General features: G+C 43.3%; 1 long non-coding RNA gene across 1 annotated transcript in view; it reads left to right on the top strand.

Annotated features, from left to right (window-relative positions):
• LOC126175274 (uncharacterized) overlaps positions 1-27105 on the top strand; it is a 438323-nt gene that overhangs the window by 187235 nt on the left and 223983 nt on the right. Inside the window, exon 2 of the long non-coding RNA XR_007535547.1 lies at positions 9010-9126. This is a non-coding gene — a long non-coding RNA (uncharacterized LOC126175274). The remainder of the gene's footprint in view (positions 1-9009; positions 9127-27105) is intronic.

The following is a 27105-nucleotide window of genomic DNA, read 5'->3' as shown; positions in this document are numbered from 1 at the left end:
CTTCTGCCAGGCACTTAAATGTGTGCTCCAGACGAATCATTTAGCTGTAGATATACAAATGGACATGTCAGAAAACGCGTCTGCTTTCTGTGCGATTTTAAGGCTGACCTAGTTATTCTACATTAGTTATTTTTTGTATCTTCTTTCAACGATATATAACACAAAAAGAGGAAAGCCTGCGCAAGTAATTTCTGTGATATTAATTCAAAATAATTATATGAACAAATTGTAAGATTTATTATGTTTTACAATTGCTAGAGGTCTCCCACTCTCCACGGTAGTACCACTACTCGCAACAGCTAATCCTTTGATGCGTTGTCAAACGTTTTTACTTTCGTTACAAATGAATATGATTGTGTTAGTCCTAATGAAATGTGCTATCGCAGTACGTTGCGACAAACAACTGAGCTTTAAAGCGAGATATCTGTACTACCTTTATTTTGCATGATTTTAAATTATGTGGAAGGAACGGCCGCCATTCCGCGATGTCACACGCTGTTGTCAACTAATTAGTTGCCAGCGAAACCTCCATTTATCACTTAAGCACATTTATTTGTGTTAAAACCTAAAAATTACGTGTTTACATTATTCTAAATAAAAAGGAACCCAGCATACTGTCTGTACAGAACAGTACTGGTGCATTAAAGCAGCAGCTTCATGTGGCGACCACTAACGTTGTTTCACACATTGTATCTACGAATCGTATTCTGGTACACACTCTCTCCATCCCACGTGGTTTCTCTTCATTTTCTAGTGAAATGGCCAGAACTCGTGCCAGCAGATCTTCCTCTGTCTTTACAGGAGTCTCGTAGCAAGGCAGAAGTTAAGTGACATCAGCAGTCTGAGGTACTACACGTCATCCTGTCTAGCATATTTCATACCAGGACAAGAAACTCTGAGTTTCTTGTCTTTCCCTATGTTATGTACTTACTCCCCTCTACAAGTTCTAGAAGTTAATGACGGGAATTTCCGAACTCCCTGTACAATCGTTTCCTAATTTAATGTCAACTGCTTCCTTAATAACACTAAGTAGGTGGGTGGAAGTGCCCGCGTACGGTGGGTGTCCACTGTATCACACGCATCTGTGGCATTCTCAGACATTGATGAGACCATTCAGTAGTATGGAGGACCGCTGTACACAGCGTGACAGTCAGACGCCTTTACAACAGTCGAGCAAAGCTGAGATGCAGGTAACAACACGGAGATTCTGGGGTGCACTTCCCGCTATTGGGATAGTGTTATTAAGGAAACAGCTGACATTGAATTAGCAAGTGACCTTATAAATAGATACGGAGGTTTTTGCTTAAATTGTGGTTGGACTCCTGCTCTCGACCTCTGATCAAACAAAAGAAGCACAGAGTTAATGCTGCTTGCTCACTTATTAGTAATTAATATTCATTACGATAATTTCTGACGTTGCTCTCATCTATGTTGCTCGTTGTGTTTGTGTTTTCTGCAGAGGCTGTATAATCGTTCATGGTCGGCGTACGCCCCCAGCCCCACCCCTTCACCTATACCCAGGGTTTAAATTTCATGCACAGCAGTCTCCGTTTCATTTGTGCCTTGAAAACGAACGCGGTATTCACCTGGCGAAAGAGCGATAGTTGTCGAAGGCATGCAGAACCTGCATTCCCGTAAATTGCTTGATCGCCTTATTTGTTTTGTATGTCACATGTTTGTGAAATACACTACTGGCCTTTAAAATTGCTACACCACGAAGATGACGTGCTACAGACGCGAAATTTAACCGACAGGAAGAAGATGCTGTGATATACAAATGATCAGCGTTTCAGAGCTTTCACACGAGGTTGACACCGGTGGCGACACCTACAACGTGCTGACATGAGGAAAGTTTCCAACCGATTTCTCATACACAAACAGCAGTTGACCGGCGTTGCCTGGTGAAACGTCGTTGTGATACCTCGTGTAAGGAGGAGAAATGCGTACCATCACGTTTCCGACTTTGATAAAGGTCGGATTGTAGCCTATCACGGTTTATCGTATCGCGACATTGCTGCTCGCGTTGGTCGAGATCCAATGACTGTTAGCAGAATATGGAATCGGCGGGTTCAGGAGGGTAATACGGAACGCCGTGCTGGATCCCAACGGCCTCGTATCACTAGCAGTCGAGATGAAAGGCATCTTATCCGCATGGCTGTAACGGATCGTGCAGCCACGTCTCGATCCCTGAGTCAACAGATGGGGACGTTTGCAAGACAACAACCATCTGCACCAACAGTTCGACGACGAGGAAGTTTGCAGCAGCATGGACTGTCAGCTCGGAGACCATGGCTGCGGTTGGCCTTGACGCTGCATCACAGACATGATCACATGCGATGGTGTACTCAACGCCGAACCTGGGTGCACGAATGGCAAAACGTCATTTTTTCGGATGAATCCAAGTTCTGTTTACAGCATCATGATGGTCGCATCCGTGTTTGGTGACATGGTGGTGAACGCACATTGGAAGCGTGTATTCGTCATCGTCATACTGGCGTATCACCCGGCGTAATGGTATGGGGTGCCATTGGTTACACGTCTCGGTCACCTCTTGTTCGCATTGACGGCACTTTGAACAGTGGACGTTACATTTCAGATGTGTTACGACCCGTGGCTCTACCCTTCATTCGATCCCTGCGAAACCCCACATTTCAGCAGGATAATGCACGACCGCATGTTGGAAGTTCTGTGCGGGCCTTTCTGAATACAGAAAATGTTCGACTGCTGCCCTGGCCACCACATTCTCCAGATCTCTCACCAACTGAAAACGTCTGGTCAATGGTGGCCAAGCAGCTGGTTCGTCACAATACGCCAGTCACTACTCTCGATGAACTGTGGTATCGTGTTGAAGCTGCATGGGCAGCTGTCCCTGTACACGCCACCCAAGCTCTGTTTGACTCAATGCCCAGGCGTATCAAGGCCGTTATTACGGCCAGAGGTGGTTGTTCTGGGTACTGATTTCTCAGGATCTATGCACCCAAATTGCGTGAAAATGTAATCACATGTCAGTTCTAGTATAATATATTTGTCCAATGAATACCCGTTTATCATCTGCATTTATTCTTGGTGGAGCAATTTTAATGGCCAGTAGTGTATGTAACATGGTGGCTGAAGATCGTTGTTTTCCTCTGCCAGTCTACCCCGTCAGGGCAACTGAAGCAATGGCAAATGGAAAAACTATATTTTGTGTAACTCTTCTCACGAGTTCGAAGAGTTTACGGGGAGACAAATAAGTGATTCACTAAAATGTGGACTTTAGAATTCTGGATATGACGAAAGACTGTTTTGAGGGGCGGTGTTTCAGCAGTACGGATCCGGAAAGTAGCTCTGCAGAGAGGCAGTGAGCTGTGAGCGCTTTGTGCGCTGTGTGCAGGTGCGGAGGTGTGCACTCCGTAGCGGACGGGCACTGTGTCTGTGGAACGGCGTGGCAGCCGCCCGCGACTTTCCGCTTCCGGCGGCTTCTGCCGGGCGGACAATGGCGACACACACACACACACACACACACACACACACACACACACCTGGTGTTTCACGGCATTTCAGCCGCTACCTCCTTCCTCCCGCGCCGAGCTTCCGTCAGGTGCTGGTTTCATACGGCGGAGTTTATTCGGAGGAAACGTCACAGCTCGAAATCGACTTGCAGTATAACAGCTTTACACTTACCGGAACGGAAAAAGGCGCTACTGCAACTTTATTCATTTCCTTTTCTATGTCGAAGATAGTATTAGAAGTTAACGTTCGGATTATTTTTTTTTGACTCATCGGTCTTCTGACAGGTTTGATGCGACCCGTCACGAATTCCTCTCCTGTGCCAACGTCTTCATCTCAGTAAATCACTTACAACCCATGTCCTCAGTGATTTGATGGATGTATCCCAATCGCCGGCCGGAGTGGCCGTGCGGTTCTAGGCGCTTCAGTCTGGAACCGCACAACCGCTACGGTCGCAGGTTCGAATCCTGTCTCGGGCATGGATGTGGGTGATGTCCTTAGTTTAGTTAGGTCTAAGTAGTTCTAATTTCTAGGGGACTGATGACCTCAGAAGTTAAGTTCCATAGTGCTCGGAGCCATTTGAACCATTTGTAGCATTTCGAACGTGTTTAAAATAGGAAACTGTAGCTGCGTTTTGTTCGCTGGTGTATAATGGATACTACTAAAACGCCCTCCTTGCAGTTTAGTCCCTTAGCCCCAAATCAATTAACCAGCCGGGTTCCTACTTACAACTGAAAGAATTACACGCCGTCGCCACGATCCCAGCGACTAACTGCAATTGGTGCACAGTACAGGGTGGAATAAAAAGAATCTGAAAGTACTGTGAGAGCAAGATATGAGACATTAAAGCGAACAAAATTTTCCGAATAGCTATAGGTCAGAAAAGCATCACTGTGAAGCTACAGCTATAAGACAATGACCAATCAGCTCCGAGAGCGCGGGAGTTTTTCCTGTAAGCGCACTACTTGAGGTCTGTCTAGCAGCGTGGTTGTGTCCGACCAAGCTGCTGCCGTGTGATGCTGTGGTTGTTCTGTTCCACTGCACTTGCTGGACGCACGAATTTCAAACTTTTCGTGCAAAAAAAGTTTTCTTTCTTTCTTTCTTCTTCTTCCTCCTCCTCGTTGTGTGTACCCGTTTCCCTACAGGACTATCATTACTGTACGGGTTTCTGCAAGTGTGAGTGCCCGGACGCCCTTCCTGACGCCGTTATTCCCCCCACCTACCTGCATCCAGAGTAAATCCCACCTTCAAGTGCCAGCATGTTTTCTAAACTAATGGCTGCGTGGCGTGTTTAGGCCTGTGCCGATCTGTTACTGTCCTAGAAACTCGTCTCTTAATTCTGACGTCTATTGCGAACACCTAAAATTGGCAACACTAGCGTCTTGTATGCGATTTACTTTACTAATGTCCGGAATTTTCGCAGAACGCTTCCAACAAATGTGTCGCTTGTTACAATTACCCGGAAATAGTTACCCAATGTGACGTGCTCAAGATGTTCATCACATCTATGTAATCAGATACTATACGGTTCTTACCCTTTATTATAGACATTATCTTACATTTATTCACATTTAAAAACAGCTGCCATCTGTAGCGTGTGGCTTCAGCTTCGTAGTTTACAGATTTCATTCCAAATGAACATTTTCCGATTTTCAGTTTTTCTGTTGATTCTGTGTACCTAGGCGTAAACCAGTACTTCTTTATATTTACTTGGTATTTGTTAGATTACAGATTCGTCTTTCGCAGAAAAAATAGATGCTAACGTAATTAGACTTCTTATTGAAAATTTTCATGAAATTTGTGGTAATGCATTATGTTTAACAGAGCGCTCACGGTGCTCTCTACACATGAGTAACGTAGAAGTAAATATCTTCGTAGTAGTGAAGCAACTTAAATCACTTAATAAAAGCAAGTCTTCTGCTCCAGACTGTATACCAATTAGGTTCCTTTCGGAGTATGCTGATGCGTTAGCACCATACTTAACAATCATAAACAACCGTTCGCTCAACTGGAAAGTTGCACAGATCACACCAATATTCAAGAAAGGTAGTAGGAGTAATCCATTAAATTACAGGCCCATATCGTTAACGTCGATATGCAGCAGGATTTTAGAACACATATTGGTTTCGAACATTATGAATTACGTCGAAGAAGACGGTCTATTGTCACACAGTCAACATGGATTTAGAAAACATCGTTCCTGTGAAACACAACTAGCTCTTTATTCACATGAAGTGTTGAGTGCTGTTGACAATGGATTTCAGATCGATTCCGTATTTCTGCATTTCCGGAAGGCTTTTGACACTGTACCACAAAAGCGTATCGTAGTGAAATTCCGTGCTTATGAAATACCGTCGCAGTTATGTGACTGGATTTGTGGTTTCCTGTCAGAGAGGTCACAGTTCGTAGTAATTGACGGAAAGTCATCGAGTAAAACAGAAGTGATTTCTGGCGTTCCCCAAGGTAGTGTTATAGGCCCTTTGCTGCTCCTTATCTATATTAACGATTTTAGAGACAATCTGAGCAGCCGTCTTCGGTTGTTTGCAGATGACGCTGTCGTTTATCGACTAATAAAGTCATCAGAAGATCAAAACAAACTGCAAAGCGATTTAGAAAAGATATCTGAATGGTGCGAAAAGTGGCAGTTGATCCTAAATAACGAAAAGTGTGAGGTCATCCACATGAGTGCTTAAAGGAATCCGTTAAACTTCGGTTACACGAAAAATCAGTCTAATCTAAAAGCCGTAAATTCAACAAAATACCTAGGTATTACAATTACGAACAACTTAAATTGGAAGCAACACATAGAAAATGTTGTGGGGAAGGCTAACCAAAGACTGCGTTTTATTGGCAGGACACTTAGAAAATGTAACAGACCTACTAAGGAGACTGCCTACACTACCCTTGTCGGACCTCTTTAGAATATTGCTGCGCGGTGTGGGATCCTTACCAGATAGGACTTACGGAGTACATTGAAAAAGTTCAAAGAAAGGCAGCACGTTTTGTATTATCGTGAAATATGGGAGAGAGCGTCACAGAAATGATAAAGGATTTGGACTGGACATCATTAAAAGAAAGGCGTATTTCGTTGCGACGGAATCTTCTCACGAAACTGCAATCACCAACTTTCCCCGCCGAATGCGAAAATATCTTTTTTTGACGCCGACCTACATAGGGAGGAACGATCACCAAGATAAAATAAGGGAAATCAGAGCCTTTACGGAAAGATACAGGTGTTCATTCTTCCCGCACGCTGTACGAGATTGGAATAATAGAGAATTGTGAAGGTGGTTCGATGAACCCTCTGTCAGGCATTTAAATGTGATTTGCAGAGTATCCATGTAGATGTAGATGTATCCACAGACGTACATTACGAGACTGGCAGTTTATGGTGTGACTGAAGCCAGCAGTGTAGTATAGCAACATGGCGGCGAGCGCAAAGGCCTTCTGAACAGCTGTATTTTTACTGATATAACACTCGTGAAAAATGAGATATACTGATAGAACTACGTTACTTTTAGAGTTTTGACATAACGATCAATAACGTTCGCGTTTCGTTTTAATATTTCGTGCGGCTGACGAAAGATAACAAGGAAAGGAACATGTCTCAATGCAAGCATAACTGGGAACATCTTACGTATTTTTGTTTTTGTACTGTATGTAAGCCTAAATAATCACATTACAGTTTGTCTTATCCGAAATACTGGTAGCATTTAAATAGTTTATGTCTATTTTAGGTAGTTTAATAATCTAGTGTTAACAGACACGGCTTAGTGATGTGCTTTTAACCAGTTTTGAGCGACTTCGGCTTTCCTTCGAATACTATGTACATTATGAAAGTGCTCCTATAATTAGAACGTGCTGCTTGTCGTTGATAACAAGTGTCTTCAATCATTTGAGTATTCCTACGAAAACTACAGTCTGCTTTAAACGTGCATATATGTAAATTGATGTTCTTCTGGTAACACGATTCTACATTGTATGTGTTAAACTAATCTAGTACGCAAATATTTGATCAGCTCCAGAAATTCTTTAAGCCACCTCATAAAGCTTAAACGACATTTCATTTCAGAAAATCGTGTTAGTACCACACACAAACTTCCTGACGCCGTCATCTTACCTCACCAAACGTCAGGCTTCAGTAAAAGCTATGTCTTTGCCAGTCTAGAAATGTATGTCTGTGATATTACCTGGATATCGTTCTCTGATCTCAGAGCACGGAACTTTGACTAGCCTGCAGATTCTTGTCATCTGCATAGTCCGTCATGTTGTAATTAGACAAAGAATTTCCACCTTCCACCCGTGTGTACGCGATAAAGGATAAAGAATTCCTTACTTATTTCTGGCTTCGAACTTTATATCAATATGCTATATGGGAGCAGAATCTAAAAGTATTTTCATTATTCGTTCGCATGATATTTCGTGGCAGCCATATTGTAATTAGGCAAGGAACGAAATACAAGCATCTTTGGCCGGCACATTCAGGCCGCTAGAGTTCAACAACCATACAGTATAGAGATCACTGAGCGCTCACCTCAGTATACCGATAATGGATCTTTCGCTAACAGTCAAACTCAAACTGATTTCAGCTTTAATGTATTTTAGGGTTGCTTTCAACTAATTGGAATAAAATATCTTTCTTCCACATTTAATTTCTATCTCAGTTCATTTTTAGAAACATCAAATACTGTTTTGCGAAATATACCTCGGCGAACTATTTGAAAGGGAGAAATATCCCTTATCACTTTCTATACTACTCACCATATAAGTGCTTCTTTCAATGTAGAGATTCAGTTTATGAAACGTTCATAAAGCATATCACGAAATAAATTTATTCTAATGTGAACCATAAAAGATGGTAAACTCACTCATTGCTCTTCAATTGCAAATCGGGTTAACTTGGTTTATTAACTCCAAAAGAATACAATACTGCCATGTATGAAAAACTTTTAAGTAAAGTAGTAACATATTTGTTGGATACATGGTGGTAAATTTACGGTGGTACAGTTCAGATTCTATATCGCTACCGGTAAATTACTCAGACATTTTGCACATATTGCACGTCTATTCATCCCACACCATTTGCTCAAAATAAATAAATAGATAAATAAATAAAAAATAAAAATACACCCTCAGTTTAGGATCATCATCCATTTGTACAATTCTAATCCAAAAGCTTGGTGTACCTTGTATGTAAAAAAGTGTGGACATGATGAAGCCGACAACGTGCTAGCTAGAGAAATACTAAAGGGTTTCTGTTACCTAGAAAACCTATAGCCGTCTTGTCGCTGGCGTGCTAGTGATAATAAAAGCTTGTAGCAAGCCTAAGCCTCTACTATAAGACACTGCTTAAGAGAGACACGTAAGTAAGTTGAAACTTCACTTCCGATGATAATGTAGGATCTCTTCGTCACACAAGATAGTACGGCAGCTGTTCAGACTTACAAAATGGTACAGGTGACACATCTTCGCGACAAGCGAAAGCTGAAGGTACTAACTAGCCCTCTTTTTTTGTTGCAGTGCAAACAGCGGAGCATCATCGACGTAGAAGGCCTGTGATGGCGTCCGCCTAGAGCGGCGGCCGATCGTGTGGCGAAGGAGGCAGCTCTTGGGCGGAGGCTCGTCTGCAGTATGGCGGTGAGTGCTTCTCCCCACGCGTTGGCGCGTTGTGTTACTCGCCCCCCCCCCCCACCCCTCCTCACACACACACACACAAACACAAGGAAGAAAGTCTTCACAATCCGAACTTACATCCTGCTCCACTAGACACAGATGTCTCAATCCAATACCAGTTTCAAGAAAGTCACAATTCTGATTTTCACTAGTGGACAGATGTACCTAGAGCCATTAGTCGCGAAATCTGAAAGCTATTTTGACAATGACGGCGAAACTAGGGTACTTGCCCCTCTGTTCCCATGGGTACACCCTTGCTGGCAGTGATGACATCTCGCTTTGCGACCTTTGGCCCAATAGACTCGTTGATAGTATTCTTGCGAATATTGGTGCAGCAGAGCTCTCTACTAGCGGATCAATCCGTATTCCTTTTGGAGTGACAGGGTCCAAAGAACACTTAAAACCAGTTAAAAATGTAAAGTTACTAGCCTTTTACCCGTGGCTTCGCCTGCATAGGCATTTGGGGCATATACTGAACACACTTCCTCATACCCCTCTCTTTGTACATTTTCTCACTCCCTCTCCATGACCATAACTTCTGCCCCTCCCCCAGATCTCTATGCATCACTGCCTTCCATCTTCCTTTTCCACCTGCCAACTACCCCTCTATACCTGCCTCGTGCATCTCCTCCTCTTCCACCCCCCTCTTTATTTCCTCCTACCCTCATTCTCTCCACCCCCTTCTCTACCCATCTCAGATTGTCATCAGTCATGCTCATCAGCACATGTAGCCGCTGCAATACAGTTCATTAAAGCAGGCCAATACTACTACCATAATGTGCCTTTCATGCAGGTTGGGCAACACGTCAGTGGTTTGAAAATTATTTATTTGCCCCTGATGTACAGGCTGCCATTCAAAGCAGGTCAGTAAAGCAGGTCTATACTACTGCAACACAACATGCCTGCCATAAGGGGCAGCCAACATTTCTTGCCCCTGACATATAGACTGCCCTGCATAGCTGGTTGATTTTGTAGTACAATACTATTCCTGTGCCATGCAAAGGAGCTCTATACTACTCCAGTGGGGCAGCCTACATTTCTTGCCCCTGACATATAGACTGCCCCACAAAGCTGTTTGATTTGGCAGGCCAATACTGTTCCTGCACTACATGCCTGTCTTGCAGTGTATCCTACATTCCAGAGGCTGGACAAAATACTTTTTTGTCTGTATCTCGACTCATATTGTAGTTAGGAGGTGCTGATACTTGTGATGCCTGCTGTTTCTGTGCCATATGGTTGAAATAGACACAGGGGGTTGGGAGGAGATTTGGAAACACACACACACACACACACACACACACACACACACACACACACACACACACACACAAACACAAACACACGACACACACACTGTCCTTTTTATATATAACAGATAAATTGTATTACATCCTTCAGTGTATGCCCTTTTTTCTTTACTCTCATAAACTTGTCTGTATGCATTTGTTAAAAGCACTTTTCAACTTAACCCTTTAAAGGTGAGACCCTTAATATGCAGGAGCAAGGAGAACATATCCTCACTATAAGAAACAACATATGATGGACCAATGAAGACATACTGTCACTAGGCTGTGTAACGAAAGTCTTAAGCTACTGAGTAATATCAATGTAGAGTTATAAAACATAAATCATTCCTTCCTACTTACTGTGGCAGCTCTCTCGAATACACGCTGCTCCAATCATCGGCGATAATTTGCTTACCTTCTTCTTTGCGTTAATCCTGCCTAGCGTGGGGTCCGCTGAATGCAAGATTTTTCAAGTTTTTATTTTATTGGCGTCCCAACTAGATGTTCTTCCTGACGCAGCAGTCATAGACTAACCTAAGAGAGGGAAATCGTATATATAACCTGTCTGTGAATTTTCGCAACTTTCTTCTGCAAGTGATCATACTGTAAATGTTTATGCATAGCATTTTTTGAGGCAGGACTAGGGTACCAGCTCAGCATTTTCGTAAACTAGCGTAGGAAACCGGCCAAATCTACGCTCGGGTTGGCCAGTGTGCCAGCCATGGTTGTTAGTCCGCCACACTAATTCGATCTCGGGTGGCTAACATTCCCGTCACGCAAGTTAATGCACTTCACGTTGCGCTATATGAATAGGTGATATCTTACATTTCTCCTCAATCTCCTTACTAAAAAAAAGTTGGAAAAGAGTGCCACTGTATTCTGTTTCCATTGTAATATATGCTGATCGTGAGTCGGTGATCTCAGATATTAATTTTGTTTCGAAAGATAGTGCTGACTCGCGGTGGAAAGGAGAACAAGCGACTGCAACAAGACGTTCCCTCTCCATCTTTTTGTAACTTTAATATGCCTGGCGTACTTCAGAGGCAGCACTCAACGAAATTAATTTCAAAATTAATTACTTAATTAATAATTGCAGAAGAAATTTTGTTCTGCAACCGGTTTATGAATTTAAATTGAATACGTTCGTGGCCCTATTCACGTTAATGTAGCTTCAATATTTTTAAACAAAACAAAAAACTCCCATGTTGCACATTTCACATTAATTTAACGACCATCCCTACGCAGCCTGCAACCAAAATTTTCAGCTCACGCGTAATTTCTCCCTTGATACGAAAAGTTTATTTACGATCACGTACATTGTGATACTGCCACATATCTATTATATTATTTGTTCTCCGTGAATCTCAGATTTTTAATGGTAAGAAACAAGATTCAAGCTCCTACGAATAAAAATGATTTATAAATCACATGCAGATGGGAAATTGAAGGAGTTAAAGACGTCCACAGAAAATCGTTCTCTCATTTCCACAGGTAGACACTCAACGCAATGCATAAAACTGTAGTACCAGACACCGATCACAATGCCTGCCACATCAGTATCAGGGTTCGAGCTCGGTGCCTGCCTACTTGAATCAGGCTTGGAATGCTTTCTCCAGAAATAGTATTAAATCTCAAGATTCACCCTCCCCCCTCTGATTAGTTCATCCGTCCCACCTTCCTCCCTCTGTCCCTTCCTTTGACCCTCTCTGTTTCCTTCCGTCCTTTCCTTATGGTATGTTTATTATATTAAATTTGTAAGGTTCACCTCCCCTACGAAAGTCTGACCTTGCAGAGATAGGGTGGCTTGCGTACCTATACAATACAAATAGCTGTACCATAAGTGATGCAACATTGGAGAGGTATCGGAGGAGAGGTCAGGCAACTAAGTGGTTTCTGAACAGGAGCATCAACCTTTTCGGTAATCGCAAGTAGTGGAGCAGAATGAGTTCTGGAACAAGGGCCCATTGTTCACCTCATGGAAACAAACCAGCCACTTCGCCTAGCATCTTCGTGTGAAACAAGCGGCCTCCAGTAAGTCACACTCCATTGTTAATTGTAAAAAAATAAGCAATCTCTAAAGGTACGTTTATGTTAGTCTAATTTATGACCAAATGCTTTTAGCCTTATCTTAATGGCCATAATTTATGACCAACTATAATACTTGACTGCCAGACGCTTTTAGCATTATTTTAATTATGATAATTTGTGATCAAATAGCTGCCTGCCCTCCCTCACTCCTGTATTGTAAGGGTGTTACCTGGTGGTGGATATTTAATCCTCATCACCAGTTCCCCACACCATTCATTGTGGTATGATAATACTCATCATGATATTGTCTTGTTATTTGTGCATTGTACATTTTTCGATCACCATGGAGTGTTAGCAGCAGCAGCGGTCATCGACAACTTCTGATAATAGACGCTGAGGCAGACCATAGCGTCAGCCCAGCCATCATTCAACAATAGTTCCTGCAACTACTTCATTGCTGTCACTGGGGAATGTCCCGCATGAAAGCCCTAGCCAGACATCACACTTACTGGCCAGACTTAACAGAGAATTGGAAGCCGCGGTTCGGCTTGCGCTCAGGATCTGGCAACATCACTCTTTTCATTCGCCTACCGTATCAACACTGGGACGTCAATCATATGGACTTTACAGGCCCATTTCTGAGCTCTACATGGTTAAAAGTCATGGACACCTACTCGAAATACCATATGTGTTAAGAATGGAGTCTACCGCCAAAGAAACCACAGATTCTTGACATCAAAGGGCTTCCCAGCGCTATAGTATTGCAAAATAAGCTTCCATTTATGGTAAAGACTTTCAGTAGATTCTGCACATCAAACAGCATAAAATATGTCCTTAGTCTGCCATTTCACTCGCCTTCCAGTGGTAAAGTGAAGCATTGTCATGAACATTCAAGGAATAATGTTGAGAGCAATGGGAACCATCACCACGACATCAGTGCTCACTCTATTCCTGAGCATGTACAGGACCACCCCCATTCAGGACCATAGACCTCTGGAGCTCCTCCATCACGGAAGTCGATGCAACAAAGACTTTGGAGAGCTGTCATACAACCTTGACTACATGTAACAAATGCAGCAGCACCAGTGGCACATCCTGAACTAGAACTCCAACCACTGCTAATCTCTCAAAGATACAACTTGTGCCCACGAAAACCAGTGGCAATTTCGTTGGACAAACAAGGAAATGGGGATCTCAAAGCCGCATTTGAAAGCAAAGCCAATAACGTCGAAAACACCGTGTCCTAGAATAATGCTGGACATTCCCAATTCTTCACATCAGCTGGCAGACTTAAGTGCTGGGACATAAACCATACCACCAGTTCACCTTCTGAAATATCGTCCAGGATGCTTGTGGCCATACACGCTCGTTACAGGGGGAGGGCGGGGGGGAGGGGGGGGGGAAGGATTTGGTAACCTGGCTTAGCGACTTTGCAAGCCCACCAGAGCGTATGGAATTGAATCTCGGCTACTAGGCAGAGCAGTTAAAACCACGACAGACTGACATGGGAGGGGACTGGGATCAAGTGGTTCAAGTCGCTCTGAGCACTATGGGACTTAACTTCTGAGGTCATCAGTCCCCTAGAACTTAGAACTACTTAAACTTAGCTAACCTAAGGACATCACACACATCCATGCCCAATGCAGGATTCGAACCTGCGACCGTAGCAACAGCGCGGTTCCGGACTGAAGCTCCTAGAACCGCTCGGCCACAGTGGCCGGCGACAAGCTGTTGCCTATGACAGAAAATGGAATTCACTCAAGTGATCCATCAGCTGCATCAGGCATAAACCGTTCGGACTCTCTCAATTCGTGTTGCCACTGTCCTCTTTCTAGCCTGTTTAAATAAAGCAGACGATGGAATCAAATCAAATATGAATTTCCGTCCATTAAGGTGCTGCGTATACAAATCGAAAATCACACTTGTAAGAATATATATCCATATTTACTCAGGAAAAGACTGGAGACTTACCTTGTTATAATACAGCGGGTTGTGAGGAACATACAGACTCCTTTCCTCGCTGTGTGCCTGAATTGGGATTCTTAGTACTTGTTTGGTCTTTTCCATTTCTAGAATACGAAGCAATCAGTACAAAGATCGCTTTTTGGAAGCAGCCTGTGAAAAATATCTGCTGGCAAAAAGAAAAAATGCTTTTGTTTAATTACTGCATTAATGAAAATTTACTGTTCGAAAAATTCGCAACATCTCAATTATGAAAACCTGAAGTTAGCTTATGGCCACAGATGTCAACAATAACTCTGGACTATTAACTATAACAAGCAGAAAGCACAATCTGAGTAGCCCCTTCTTAGCATGTGCGCGTTACTGCCGTTCACAGAATAGTGCACATGCGCGGATTCACAGGAGTTTAGAGCTGCTGTCTATTTCCGTGAATGGGTGTTGTGTCTGCTAATTCTTTTAGTTCCATTCTTTCTACCCCATATGGCATTCGCCCTAGATCTGTTGCGTTCGTGGCGATTTGTCGTGTAATACAGCCTTTCGGTCAGCGCGGCGTCTTTTTGTACGAGAGCTATTCAGAAAGTAGATTAAAACAATGGGCGGGGCTAGCATGGCCATATTGTTGTTTGAATGTTTGGCCACTTAGTCGGCATCCAGCCGTCCAGTGTTAGGTTCGTGTCGTCTCCAGTTATTTCACAAAAAAAGTTTTAAATATGTGCCGCAACTGAAAATTCCGCGACTTGTGATGTGCGGTCAGTAATAAGGTTTTTCTCGGCAAAATAACTATAAGCTGATTAAAATTTATAGTCAGCTATACAAAGTGTACGAAAACACCGAAGGTGGAGTGCGCAAGTGGTGCATTAGGTTTAATAGCCGCCGAAATAATGTCTAATGTTCGCGATAGAGAGCGAAGTGGACGATCCAGCATTTTAACTGATGAGCTGGTCGCAAAAGTCGCCGATTTACAATTGTGGAGCTCTCGTTTAGTTTCCAACAAGTTTCACGAAGTTTTTGCATCAAATCATTGCACAGAAGCTAGTCTAGTACATATTTTGTGCAATATGGGTAGCAAATATCTTGGCAGAAAACCACAAGAACCAGCACGTGGCTGGAGCATTGACATTGCTGAATTCTTACGAAAAAGATGGTGACTCATTAGGTTGATCGAATCGTAACTGGAAACGAGACTTGTGTCAAACATGTGAACTGCGAGACCGAGTTGCAGTTTGTGGGCTCATAAATTCCAAAAAACCTTGTCTCCAAGAAAGATTATGGCGATTGTCTTTTGGGACATGAAATGTGTCCTTCTTGTAGATTTTCTTTACCGTGGCACAACACTAAGCTCTGCATGGTATTTTCAAACTCTTCAGACGAGCAACTGAGAATAAGCGAAGAGGGAAGTTGCACTCAAAAGTTTTGTTCTTGCACGATAATACACGACCCCAACGGCAAATCACACCCGAGATGTATGCGATGCTTTCTAGTGAGACGGATCTCCTCCTCCGCCGTACAGTCCGGATCTTGCACCCAGTGACGAGTACCGTCTGTTTCCAACGATGAAGACCTGTCTCGTTACGCAGCGCATATGCCGTGCGCGTATATGCCGTGCATCTCAAGGGGTATATTGAACACCTGTGGAAAGGTATGAAAAAAACTTTTTGAGTTTCCCATTCATTAAGCAACAAAACTCGTTGTACACGTTTATTAGTTTCACAAATAAAGACGTGCCAAATTGGATGATTCGGTTTGTTACACCCTGTATTTTGATACTCGCAAGTCTGTCATCAAAGCCTACACGACACTTTGCTGTGCCCTGGAACCATGAAATATGGCAAGAAGCAAGGTTTAACACAACAACCAATGGAAAGGATCCTAAATTTGTTAATTATATCACCTGAGAAATTCACTCATTAAAACCTATAGAGTACTTCTCGTTGACGCAGAATCATCAAATTTGGCAAGAAGAAAGATTTCACAATACAAATAAAGGGGAAAAAAGTGTAATTTATAGTTGTATCACACTGAAAAGGTATTTTTTTGTCATTTTTTGTTCGACTTCAGACTTGGAATTGAAATTTGTCATTTCTTAGCCAACTGTCTATCTGGTCCTCCGTCAGACCCCTTTTTCTCAGGAGTGGGTATACGTTTCAAGTTGAAATTTATGTTGGATACTAAGGTCTATGGTCACTTGGCGTTGTAATAAATGTAAGCTTCTAAGACAATACAACCGGAAGATGCGGGCATATTTGTCACGTATTTTGACACTCGCAAATTCACTCATTAAAACCTATAGAGTACTTCCCGTTGACGCAGAATCATCAGATTTGGCAAGAAGAAAGGCTTCACAATACAAATAAATGGTGAAAAATATAATTTGTAATATATCTCCGGCCGCTGTGGCCGAGCGGTTCTAGGTGCTTCAGTCTGGAACCGTGCGACCGATACGGTCGCAGGTTCGAATCCTGCCTCGGGCCTGGATATGTGTGATGTTCTTAGGTTGGTTAGGTTAAGTAGTTTTAATTTCTAGGGGACTAATGACCTCAGATGTTAAGTCCCATAGTGCTCAGAGCCATTTTAACATTTTTTTTTTTTGTAATTATATCACACTGAAAAGATATTATTTGTCCGACTTCAGACCTGAAACTGAAATATTATCTAAAGTCTTGGGACACTGGGACCGATATCTTGCCAGTATTAATGCCGATAACAGGTGATTCCCAGAATGGTTCAAATGGCTCTGAGCACTATGGGACAACTTCTGAGGTCATCAGTCCCCTAAAACTTAGAACTACTTAAACCTAACTAACCTAAGGACATCACACACATCCATGCCCGAGGCAGGATTCGAACGTGCACCGTGGCGGTCGCGCGGTTCCAGACTGTAGCGCCTAGAACCGCTCGGGCACCCCGGCCGACGATTTCCGGAATGGATGGAACGTCTACATACAGAATTAAATTCGTGCGCAACCCTCAGTGAGCGAGTTCAACTCACGCTTGACCATCTTTTCCTTTTTTTAATACGAAAACATGATCTACTTTCTGTATCGCCCTCGTAGATCCACGTTTCGTGCCACCGCTAGTGATGCATCCCCACGAATAAGCGACCTTGTTGGAGACATCTCGCGACCGGCGGCAAACAGCGGGCAGGTGGGAGTTGTGTGGGCGCCGGTGTGGGCCTACGCACAGGAGGGCCAGGTGTGGGCAGGCCGGCGGCTGTATCGAACGAGGCGCGCGCAGGCCCGCTAATTCCCGGGCCCGCGGGCTGCCAGAGCGGAGCACGGCGCAGCGCGGCTCGGCGCTGCACAATGCGCGGGTCGCGCGCAGCTGGCCGCTTACGAAGCGCGGCTGGCGCGTAATTGGCTGGGCCGGGCACAAACGCCGCCCGTGATTACATTCCGACCGCCGCGCCGCGCCGCGCCGCGCCGCGCCGCGCCGCGCAGGCCGGAATCCTCGCCCGCGCGCCGCCCCCAGCTGTCAGCCGGCAGGTGGAGGAATCTGGCAGAACTAGGTGGCGCCTGAGGCTCAGGTTTAACAGCTCGAGAAAGTTTCTCTCCGAAGACCGAATACCGACAAGGCCCTACGGGATTGTTCTGCCCCTAAATTCCTACTGCATTTGCTTCAGGCCCTGTAGTAGTAAAGGCGCCCCATAAACAACACAACTTCTCGAATGCTCGCCATTCCTCCCCTCCCGTCCTCCCCCCCCCCCCCCCCGAGCAAGTTAGTAGCACTGAACGCTGCTCGATTTTTATTTGTTTTCGTGCAGTTAGTAAAGCCGGTCGGTGTGGCCGTGCGGTTCTAGGCGCTTCAGTCTGGAACCGCGTGACCGCTACGGTCGCAGGTTCGAATCCTGCCTCGGGTATGGATGTGTGTGCTGTCCTTAGGTTAGTTAGGTTTAAGTAGTTCTAAGTTCTAGGGGACTGATGACCTCAGAAGTTAACTCGCATAGTGCTCAGAGCCATTTGAACCATTTGCAGTTAGTAATGACGAAACAGCATGTCGGCATAGCGAAAACAATACGGTGAATGTTGAGCAAGAGACTCTTCGCAGTTTTCGAGGAATGTTTTGTCAATGTAATGCATCGAGTAAGTCGACTGTGATGAGACTAATTGCTAAATTTGAGAAACCGGTTCGGTCGTGGACATTAAACACTGCCGGCCGCTGTGGCCGAGCGGTTCTAGGCGCTTCAGTCCGGAACCGCGCTGCTGTTACGGTCGCAGGTTCGAGTCCTGCCTCGGGCATGGATGTGTCTGATTTCCTTAGGTTAGTTAGGTTTAAGTAGTTCTAAGTCTAAAGGACTGATGACCTCAGATGTTAAGTCCCACAGTGCTTAGAAACATTTGAACCATTTAACTCTCAGGACGTCCTCACTTACATCTCCATCATACTCCAAAAGTCACCTAACGATGTGTGCGGGGGATACTTGTGATACGTCTTAACTGATACCTCCTTCCCTGTTCCACCTGCGAATGGTGCGTCGGAAGAACGATTGTCGGTAAGCCTCTGTATTAGCTGTACTTTCTCGAATTTTCTCTTCGTTGTCTTTTCGTCAGATGTATGTGGGAGGAAGCAATTTGTTGCTCTACTCTTCCCGAAAGTGCTCTCTCGAAATTTCAATATAAACCTCTCCGTGATGCACAGCGCCTCTCTTGTAGCCTCTGGCGCAGGAGTTTGTTGAGCATCTCCGTAAAGCTCTCGCGCCTACTAAACGAACCCTTGAGAAGACGCACCTCTCTTCGTAAGATCTTGTCTATCTGTCCTACCTGGTAAGAATCCCAGACTGATGAACAATACTGAAGAATCGGTCAGACGCCTTGTAAACCTCTTTCTTCGGGGACGAGTTAAGAAGTTTTCTTAAGGTTCCTCCTATGAATCTCATTCTGGCATCTGCTTTTCCTACTGTTTGTTTTGTACTCATTCCGATTAAGGTCACTCTGAATAGTCATTCCTAGATATTTTACGGTTGATATTGTTTCCAGAAATTTCTCATCAATAGTAAAGTCGTACAGCACAATATGTTATATTTATTTACGTTCAGAGTCAACTACTAGAGCCTGCACCATTCACGAATCCTCTGCAGGTCATTCTGTGAATCTTTAAGGTCTTCTGGCGTGTTACTCATTTTGCGGAAAATATCGACATCTTGACTGATAACATTGCTGTAAGTTCACAACAAATAGATATTCCCTTTTGTCGAAAACTGACGTTTTGAGACGGTGACTGTGTACCAAAATAGGTCGATTCTTTCAAAAAAGCAGATAGCAATCAGCCACTAATGATAATGCTATTTATTTGTAAAAATAGTGCCGTAACCGCTTTCTAATCAACAGGTTAATCTTCAGACGGCTGTTCACGTCAAGATTCACACTTTTTAAAGTTCACATAAATTTTAGGCCATTTATTCCACCTTATTCTTGGGATGATAGTGCCGTTCAAAATCACGCGTCATTTTGCTGAAATGTTGTTGGCTTGTACTCACGAAGTACTGTAGATTACATGCAGCACTTATTTCTTTCGTGTGTAATCACACTGCATAACGCTTTACACAGTGTGATTATACACGAATCAATAAGTGCAGCACATACCCTACAGTATTTCATGAGTACAACCAACAACATTCCAAGAAAATGACGCCAAAAACGTTTCACCACAAGGCACAATAAAGGGTCAGAAACTTGTGTAAACACCAACAAACGTGCATCTTGACGTGGATAGCTGTCTGGAGATGAACCTGTCTGTTCGAAACGGGCTACGGCGCTACTTGTGCAAACGCATAGCATTATCATTACTGGCTTGCTGCTGTCTTCTGTGTGAAAGAATCAGCCTATAAATGAATAAACGCAGAACAAATTCTGAAAGATGATCCCAAAAAATCCAACTGACACAAGAACTGAAGTCAAACGATCATGAAATGCGCCGAGCACTTGCCGTTTGGATGCTGGCGAAACAAAGAGCGGACAACAGTTTCATCAAGGAAAATGATGTGCACTGATCAGGCACACTCTCTGGTGAATGGCTTCGTGAAGAAGCAAACTTCTAGGACTTGGGGCTCCGAAAAGCCTCGAGTAATTCTGGAGAGTAATTCCATCCACAACAAGTAACTGTTTCGCATTTGGGCGGAGGACACAACTAAGCTCTATTTCTTCGAAGTTGAAGCCGGAAACGCTTTATGTTAGGGGGGGTTATTATGCTCTGAACTGGATCATGTGAATGCTGAAGAGATTTGATTTCAACGAGATGGCGCAATCTGTTTCAAATTGATTGCAACGATGAACATGTTACGGGAAAGTTTCCTTGGTCAGGTGTTTTCTCGCAACAGTGACATGAACTGGCCGCTTAGATGGTGCGATTTGATACCATGTGATTTGTTTCTGTGGGGGCGTTTGAAATCTCGTAAGTGCGCCAACAAATCACGATGACATCCACCGCTCATGGCCGAGATTCGGAGTGTAATTTCAGAGCTAGAAGTACAAATAGCGCACCATGCCGAAAAATTATGGAATATTTCATCGATAGAACAGGAGTGTACCTGCAGAGCCGTGTAGGGTACTTTAATACTGTCATATACATAATTACGGGTATAATACATACCAATAATATGTTAATTGCGTAATGTTGTCAATAAATTCGTATATTATTACCATCCTGGCCCACCTTCGTACAGGTAACATTAAATATCTACAGCCATACAACATGATTGTCATGGCTTATTTTGTTTGGTGTCACGAATAAAATTCAAAAGCGAGCGCTAAATAAGTGAATGCCGTCACATTCATATAACTTAGCGATGTAAGCAGCGCATCCCAGATCTGTCGGAGGCATAAATGTTATGTGTTTCATACAGAATTGGCGTTTGGAGTGACATCTCAAGGCAATGAAGGAATCACGTCGAAAGTAACGTGTGAGCAACCAATGTACGTACCGTATGCGAATCATGGGTTTATGTGTGTGCGAGTTTGCGTGTTGCGGAAGTCATCAGGCGCCGACGCTACGCTGCAACACACTGCCAAGCGGGATGCAGCAAGCACCGCCCCTGCGACTCAACGATTGCACAGATGAGAAATTTACAGCTCGAACCGCAGGTGGCCTTAACATACACCAGACGCGAAAACAGATGACGCGCGCACGACCGCGACAGCGGTCTCCCCTGCTGCTGACCTTTTTGCTGCGTCCGCCATGTCACGTCGAATGCTGTATCTCCGCCATGCGAGTATAGGACCACACCGGCGCCGACCCAGTCAGTACCGTCGCAGTCAGCCAACTGACGTCATGTGCCACGCACTCAGCACCACTTCCGACTGCACGCCACCTTCGCCTCCAGAGGATACATCTAAGTTGGGCGGCGTGCTCGCGGGAACTGCTGGTATCATTCATTACTGTCAGACTCTTCTGGCGAGGCTGAAGGGATTTTGTAATTATACAGGTCTTGTCGGAAGCTTTTAAATTTCATGTAATAAAATGAAACACCTGCAGCTGTCCTTATGACGTTATTTATTATGTGGCAACCAGTTTTGGTGACCCAGTACACGATCTTCAGGCCTTAACTGAGTGTGAAGGTGTGAACTCCAATCGTACACACGGTCCTATTAGTGGCCAACATCTATGAACTGGTTTCTGTAAACTACTGTAACGGTTATGTTGTGTCTGCAACCATCAACTACCAAGCTCAGTTGGTAGTTTATGGTTGCAAACACAACTTAGCTGTTACAGTAGTCTACGGAAACCAGTTCATAGATGTTGGCCACTGGTGGGATCGTGTATACGACTGGAGTACAGCCTTTCCGCGCCAGCTAAGACCTTAAGCTAGTGTATTGAGTCACCGAACCTGGCTGCTATATAGTAAATAACACCGTAACGACGGCTTCAGGGGTTTCATCTTATTACATAAGTGAACGGCAGCATGGAAATATGAAAATTTTAAGTTTTGTTCCGTTCAGACTTACATCTCGCAGTAGGATCGTGGACTTAGACATTTCCGAATGTTCAGCCTATTGGGTGGACTGTATCATAACTTAAAGAATATTTCTGCGTGTTCCATTAATAGGATTGTATCAAACATTCATTGAACTTCGTGTTTAGTCTAAGATCTACTTACAGGTTATTGAAACTTTTCCATTTTCTGTTTTGAGCTTCAGTATAGGTCAAAGGAGACCGTTTCGTTAATAAATGGGGACAGAACTTCATTCTAACGTTTTCTTGTGTGAATCTTCCGAGAACGAAATAGTTCATGAGCGATAGAGTATGTATCGGAGGATGGCTGAAGTGGTACAAAAAGAAATAATAAGAAAAAACGTACATGATCTACATGGTTAGCTCGTGTTACAGCACTCCTCTTGTCAAGCTTAGTAAGCAATGTGACGCGCTATTGAGACTCGTTCCCACAATTCTTTGTCGGGGGCTTTTCATGGCAGACTTCTGCTCCGTACCGTGAAAGAATCTTGTTCACATGTAGGTTTGATTCAAGAAAGCAAAAAGCTGAAAGTTAAGTCATCCACTGCGTTACTGAAACAACGTATTGTATGTAAACGAAGCAAAGTTACTGCAGTACTTTTTCGGAAAACGTTTTACTTGAAGCATGAAAAATAAAACACCACTGTTTTTGGATTCGCCTGTATTGTCGCTATGCAACTGCTCTGAAAAGATTGCAGGACAACTATTGGTTAAAGATATTTGATTATTTCAAATTGTAAATCTCATATCACAGCCTCATGATGAGGTGGGTATTCGTTATTAGTCATATTACTACGATACTGCGAAGTTGAGTAAGTCACTGCCCGTTGTTCGAAACATTTGCAATGAATTAACAGTGCGAATCGGACTGTTAATCTAAGAGAAGCAAAAATTGAGACCGTTATAAAGGCTATATGTCTCCTGTGGGTTGGGGGGTGGGGTATGGGGTGGGGGTGCGGGGAGGATGGGGTGACTAACTGTTTATTCTGTGTGCTTAGTAACCAATACCAATCGGAGTGTATGTATTGAAGTAAGTCTGTTGTGTGTCAGTAACTAAGTATTCTTGCAGTGTGAGCTGAATAAAAATATATATTCTGGGGGGACTATGTAATCTGCTGCTTCAATCTACAAGTTATTCAATACAAAGCTTGTCAGATACCTGAGGATCAATTATTAACACAAAATAAAGGAGTATATCGTATGGGCTCTTAGCTGATTGGAAGCTATCTGTTATTTGAAAGAAGATTTGGACCACGAATTTGTCATAGGGAACAATGACCTACACATCTAGGAATGGCTCATGGCCACGGTTAATCTACAGTCACATTACATGGTTACTTAACTGCCGAAATGATATCCAAACATTCCATTAGTGCACATTTATTTCACGAAGTTTGCACACATGGAAAAACTAAACTTAACGAACGTCTTCGTTCAAAATAACAAGAAACACTTGAAGTATTAAACTGCCTCACCTACAAGTAATACACATGTGGAGGGCCACAGAGTACTGGGAAACACAGTATAAAAGAGGTGTTACTCCCAGAGATCGCGACTGAATCGCCTTTTAACGATGTAGCAGAAATAATTGTTTTACTCATAGTATTAAGGAGCGGTTAGACATGTACCGGAATTAATATGTGTACTTGGCAAGTTAACAAATAAATCATGATAACTCAAGATTCACTGTAATAAGTGTTGAGTCCCGATTCGTGAAGAAATTGAAATCGTAAAATTAAGAATCGTGACGACAGTTGTGGAACGACTCTACCTTTGTCGCAAGGTTCCTAAACTTCACTCGATGCTAATCTTAGGTAAGTCCCAGCACCACCAAAACACTTAACATTTGTGCCGCTATCTCAGATCTCGAATGAACACCAACTGCTCTCCATCAGTGTCAGAACCAGAAAGCTGGCGCCCTCCACGATCCTCAGGACCGGTGTGCTCTCTCCACCAGTCCCCGGAACAGAATGCTCCCTCTACCAGCCTCCGATACCAAATGCCTTCTCTACTTTTCATTTCCCTATCTCTGGTGTCTCACCCTCGTGCTTATTTGTTTAACCTATCGGAAGAGAGAGAATTTTTCACGCGACATTTCCTCCCGTCTTATGAGCCTCAGAAAGATCGACACCACATATTCATGGCCAGGAGAGCTCTTGTCTCGGCGTTAGCCTATGAGACCTGAGCAAATGATCGCATCTTCCGCTACCATTCAAACTATTTTCGAAAGCAACTTTACTAAACCGTAAAAGTTCTCACAGTACTTGTAAATACCTGTGGCATCGCTAAGTCTGACGAGGGCATAACTTCCTAGTCAATTAACAGACCGGCAATTCTCAACTGGCGCCTGCAACTCCCTTATAGGTGTAACTCAAAGTCAGTTTATAAGATACCTTCTCACTGCTGGTGCGATTCTGTCTGCAAGAGGTGCATCTCCACTGGTAACCAGAAGGACGTCTACCGCAGCGCACTCCACCAAACTCAATAATGACAGACTTCTCGCATGTCTGAAAAGAACGTAAGCCCGCTCACCAGAGTGATCTGTGTGCATTAAATGAGGGTCACGATTATCTAAGGGACACAAACGGGAGCTCTGCCCTTAGTCAAGCAACTGAAGTAAGAATTCAGTTACGCAAAAGCATATCAGAAGAAAAATACTGTACTTTGAGTAATGTCTGACCTACTTACCCCTTGCACTGTTAAGAGAAGTATCGAGTTATATATTTAGATTATATTAAAAGAAACTGATTGCTAGAGTGATTGCAATTACTTCTGCTATGTTAATGTCGCACTGGAATTACTAATGGACACCAGCCTCAAACGACTTTTAATCACAGCAAAGGGATGCCTCATGCAAAGTCCAGCATCTTCCTACATACTCTGTCAATTTACTTCGTCACCCGATGTAGGATTTCATTTTGATATAAGCCGTGTTAAGAAAGGAGTCAGGAGAGTGGATACGTATCATCATTTATCAAACATGCAAACCTAAAGAATACAGTGACACACTTCTTTCTGAGAGATTGGTTTGCTTTCTCAACTTTTAGCAAGTGGCAAAAGGAAATGGGTGGTTTAGAAACCAAAGAGATACGAGAGGCATCTGACAAATATACCTCAGTATTTACTGGTAACCGCTGGCTGAGCACTTCAGCTACTCACTCTCCTGTGGCCGCGCGGGATTAGCCGAGCGGTTACATGTTCCTTTTAACAGAGTGATCTTTATGGAAAATAAATAAATAAAAAAAAAAGGAAAACAAAAAAAAAGTTAGTAGAGCACTTGCCCGTGAAAGGCGTATGTCCCGAAAACATTGTCAAAAGTATGCACAGTAGTACTACCAGTTTTTTTTAATTAACTTTTCTTCCATTATTTGTACTAAACTGAATAGGGAACAAGCATTACAAAAAAAAAAAAAGCGGACTGTGCGGCTGGTCCCGGCGGAGGTTCGAGTCCTCCCTCGGGCATGGGTGTGTGTGTTTGTCCTTAGGATAATTTAGGTTAAGTAGTGTGTAAGCTTAGGGACTGATGACCTTAGCAGTTAAGTCCCATAAGATTTCACACACATTTGAAATTTTTTTTAACTCTCATGTGTGTTGTTGAAAACCTCGATAGAGACCTATAAATTTTAGTTCCTCCTAAAATACACAACAACCTTGATCTGAGGACATCTCCATCAATACATAAAAGTCTGAGTTTCAGGTCTTTTCTGCACTCTGAATCCCAAAAAAAATAAATTAAAAATGTTACTAACTAAACAAATATTGTTTTTTGCCTCGCTTCTCGAAGTTTGTTATTAATGTCACTGCACTACCTTGTTTGGTTAATTTACAATTTTTCACCAAGAACCCACAGTTGATTCAATGCAAATGATAAATATTTTATGTTGTTATTGGGGTCTTCAGTAGGAAGACGTATTTGTTGCAACTCTTCGCACTAGTCTGTCCTGTGCAAGCCTCTTCATCTCTGAATAACTACTGCAACATACATTCATCTGAAACTGCTTACTTTATTCAAGCTTGGTCTCCTTCAACACTTTTTCTCAGTTCTGACAGAGATAAAGTTGAGAAATTTACCACGTAGATAGCTGATGAAGTCACCGCACACACTTGAAAGTGTTCGCTAGTTAGACTCCCAGCTTCTATCAAGAAGTTAAAGCCTACTAGACACCTTAGACAACTGAACAAAAACGAAAAAACACACACAGAAACCGCATTCGAGTACATTACTACAGTCTGCCAACCAGCCAGTGTGCTGTACCAGTCCGTGCGAAGACCATGTTGAGGTACAGTGTCATAGTCTACCGGCCGGCTGGTGCACTGTACCAATCCATGCAAAACCACTTTCAGGTACAGTACTATTATCTACCATCCACTTAATGCACTGTACCATCCTTACGTAAGGGTGAGGCTCATGAGGAGCAGTCCTTCCCTCCCTTCATCGACACCGTGTGTGTGTGTTTTTGTTTGTTTGTTTGTTTTTAAGTGTAATTATACAGATAATTATGTGGCTGGTTTCCAAGGACGACTCTGCCTGGTGTCCGGACGTTTGGTGGAGGTGGCCGGAAACATGGATAACAATAATTACCATGACATACAGTGTATGTAAGGAACGCCATATAAATGCATGTCCTTAATTTGATCAATGTGTTTATTGGAAAGCAACTTCGATTTATACTCAAAAAACCGTTCTTGGCCACCCCATTCAGCAGTGAACAGCGCCGACGAC

The sequence above is a fragment of the Schistocerca cancellata genome, chromosome 3 (genome assembly GCF_023864275.1).
Source record: "Schistocerca cancellata isolate TAMUIC-IGC-003103 chromosome 3, iqSchCanc2.1, whole genome shotgun sequence".
NCBI lineage: Eukaryota > Metazoa > Arthropoda > Insecta > Orthoptera > Acrididae > Schistocerca > Schistocerca cancellata.
Note: the sequence above shows the minus strand (reverse complement) of the source record. Positions and strands in the feature narration are given on the sequence as shown.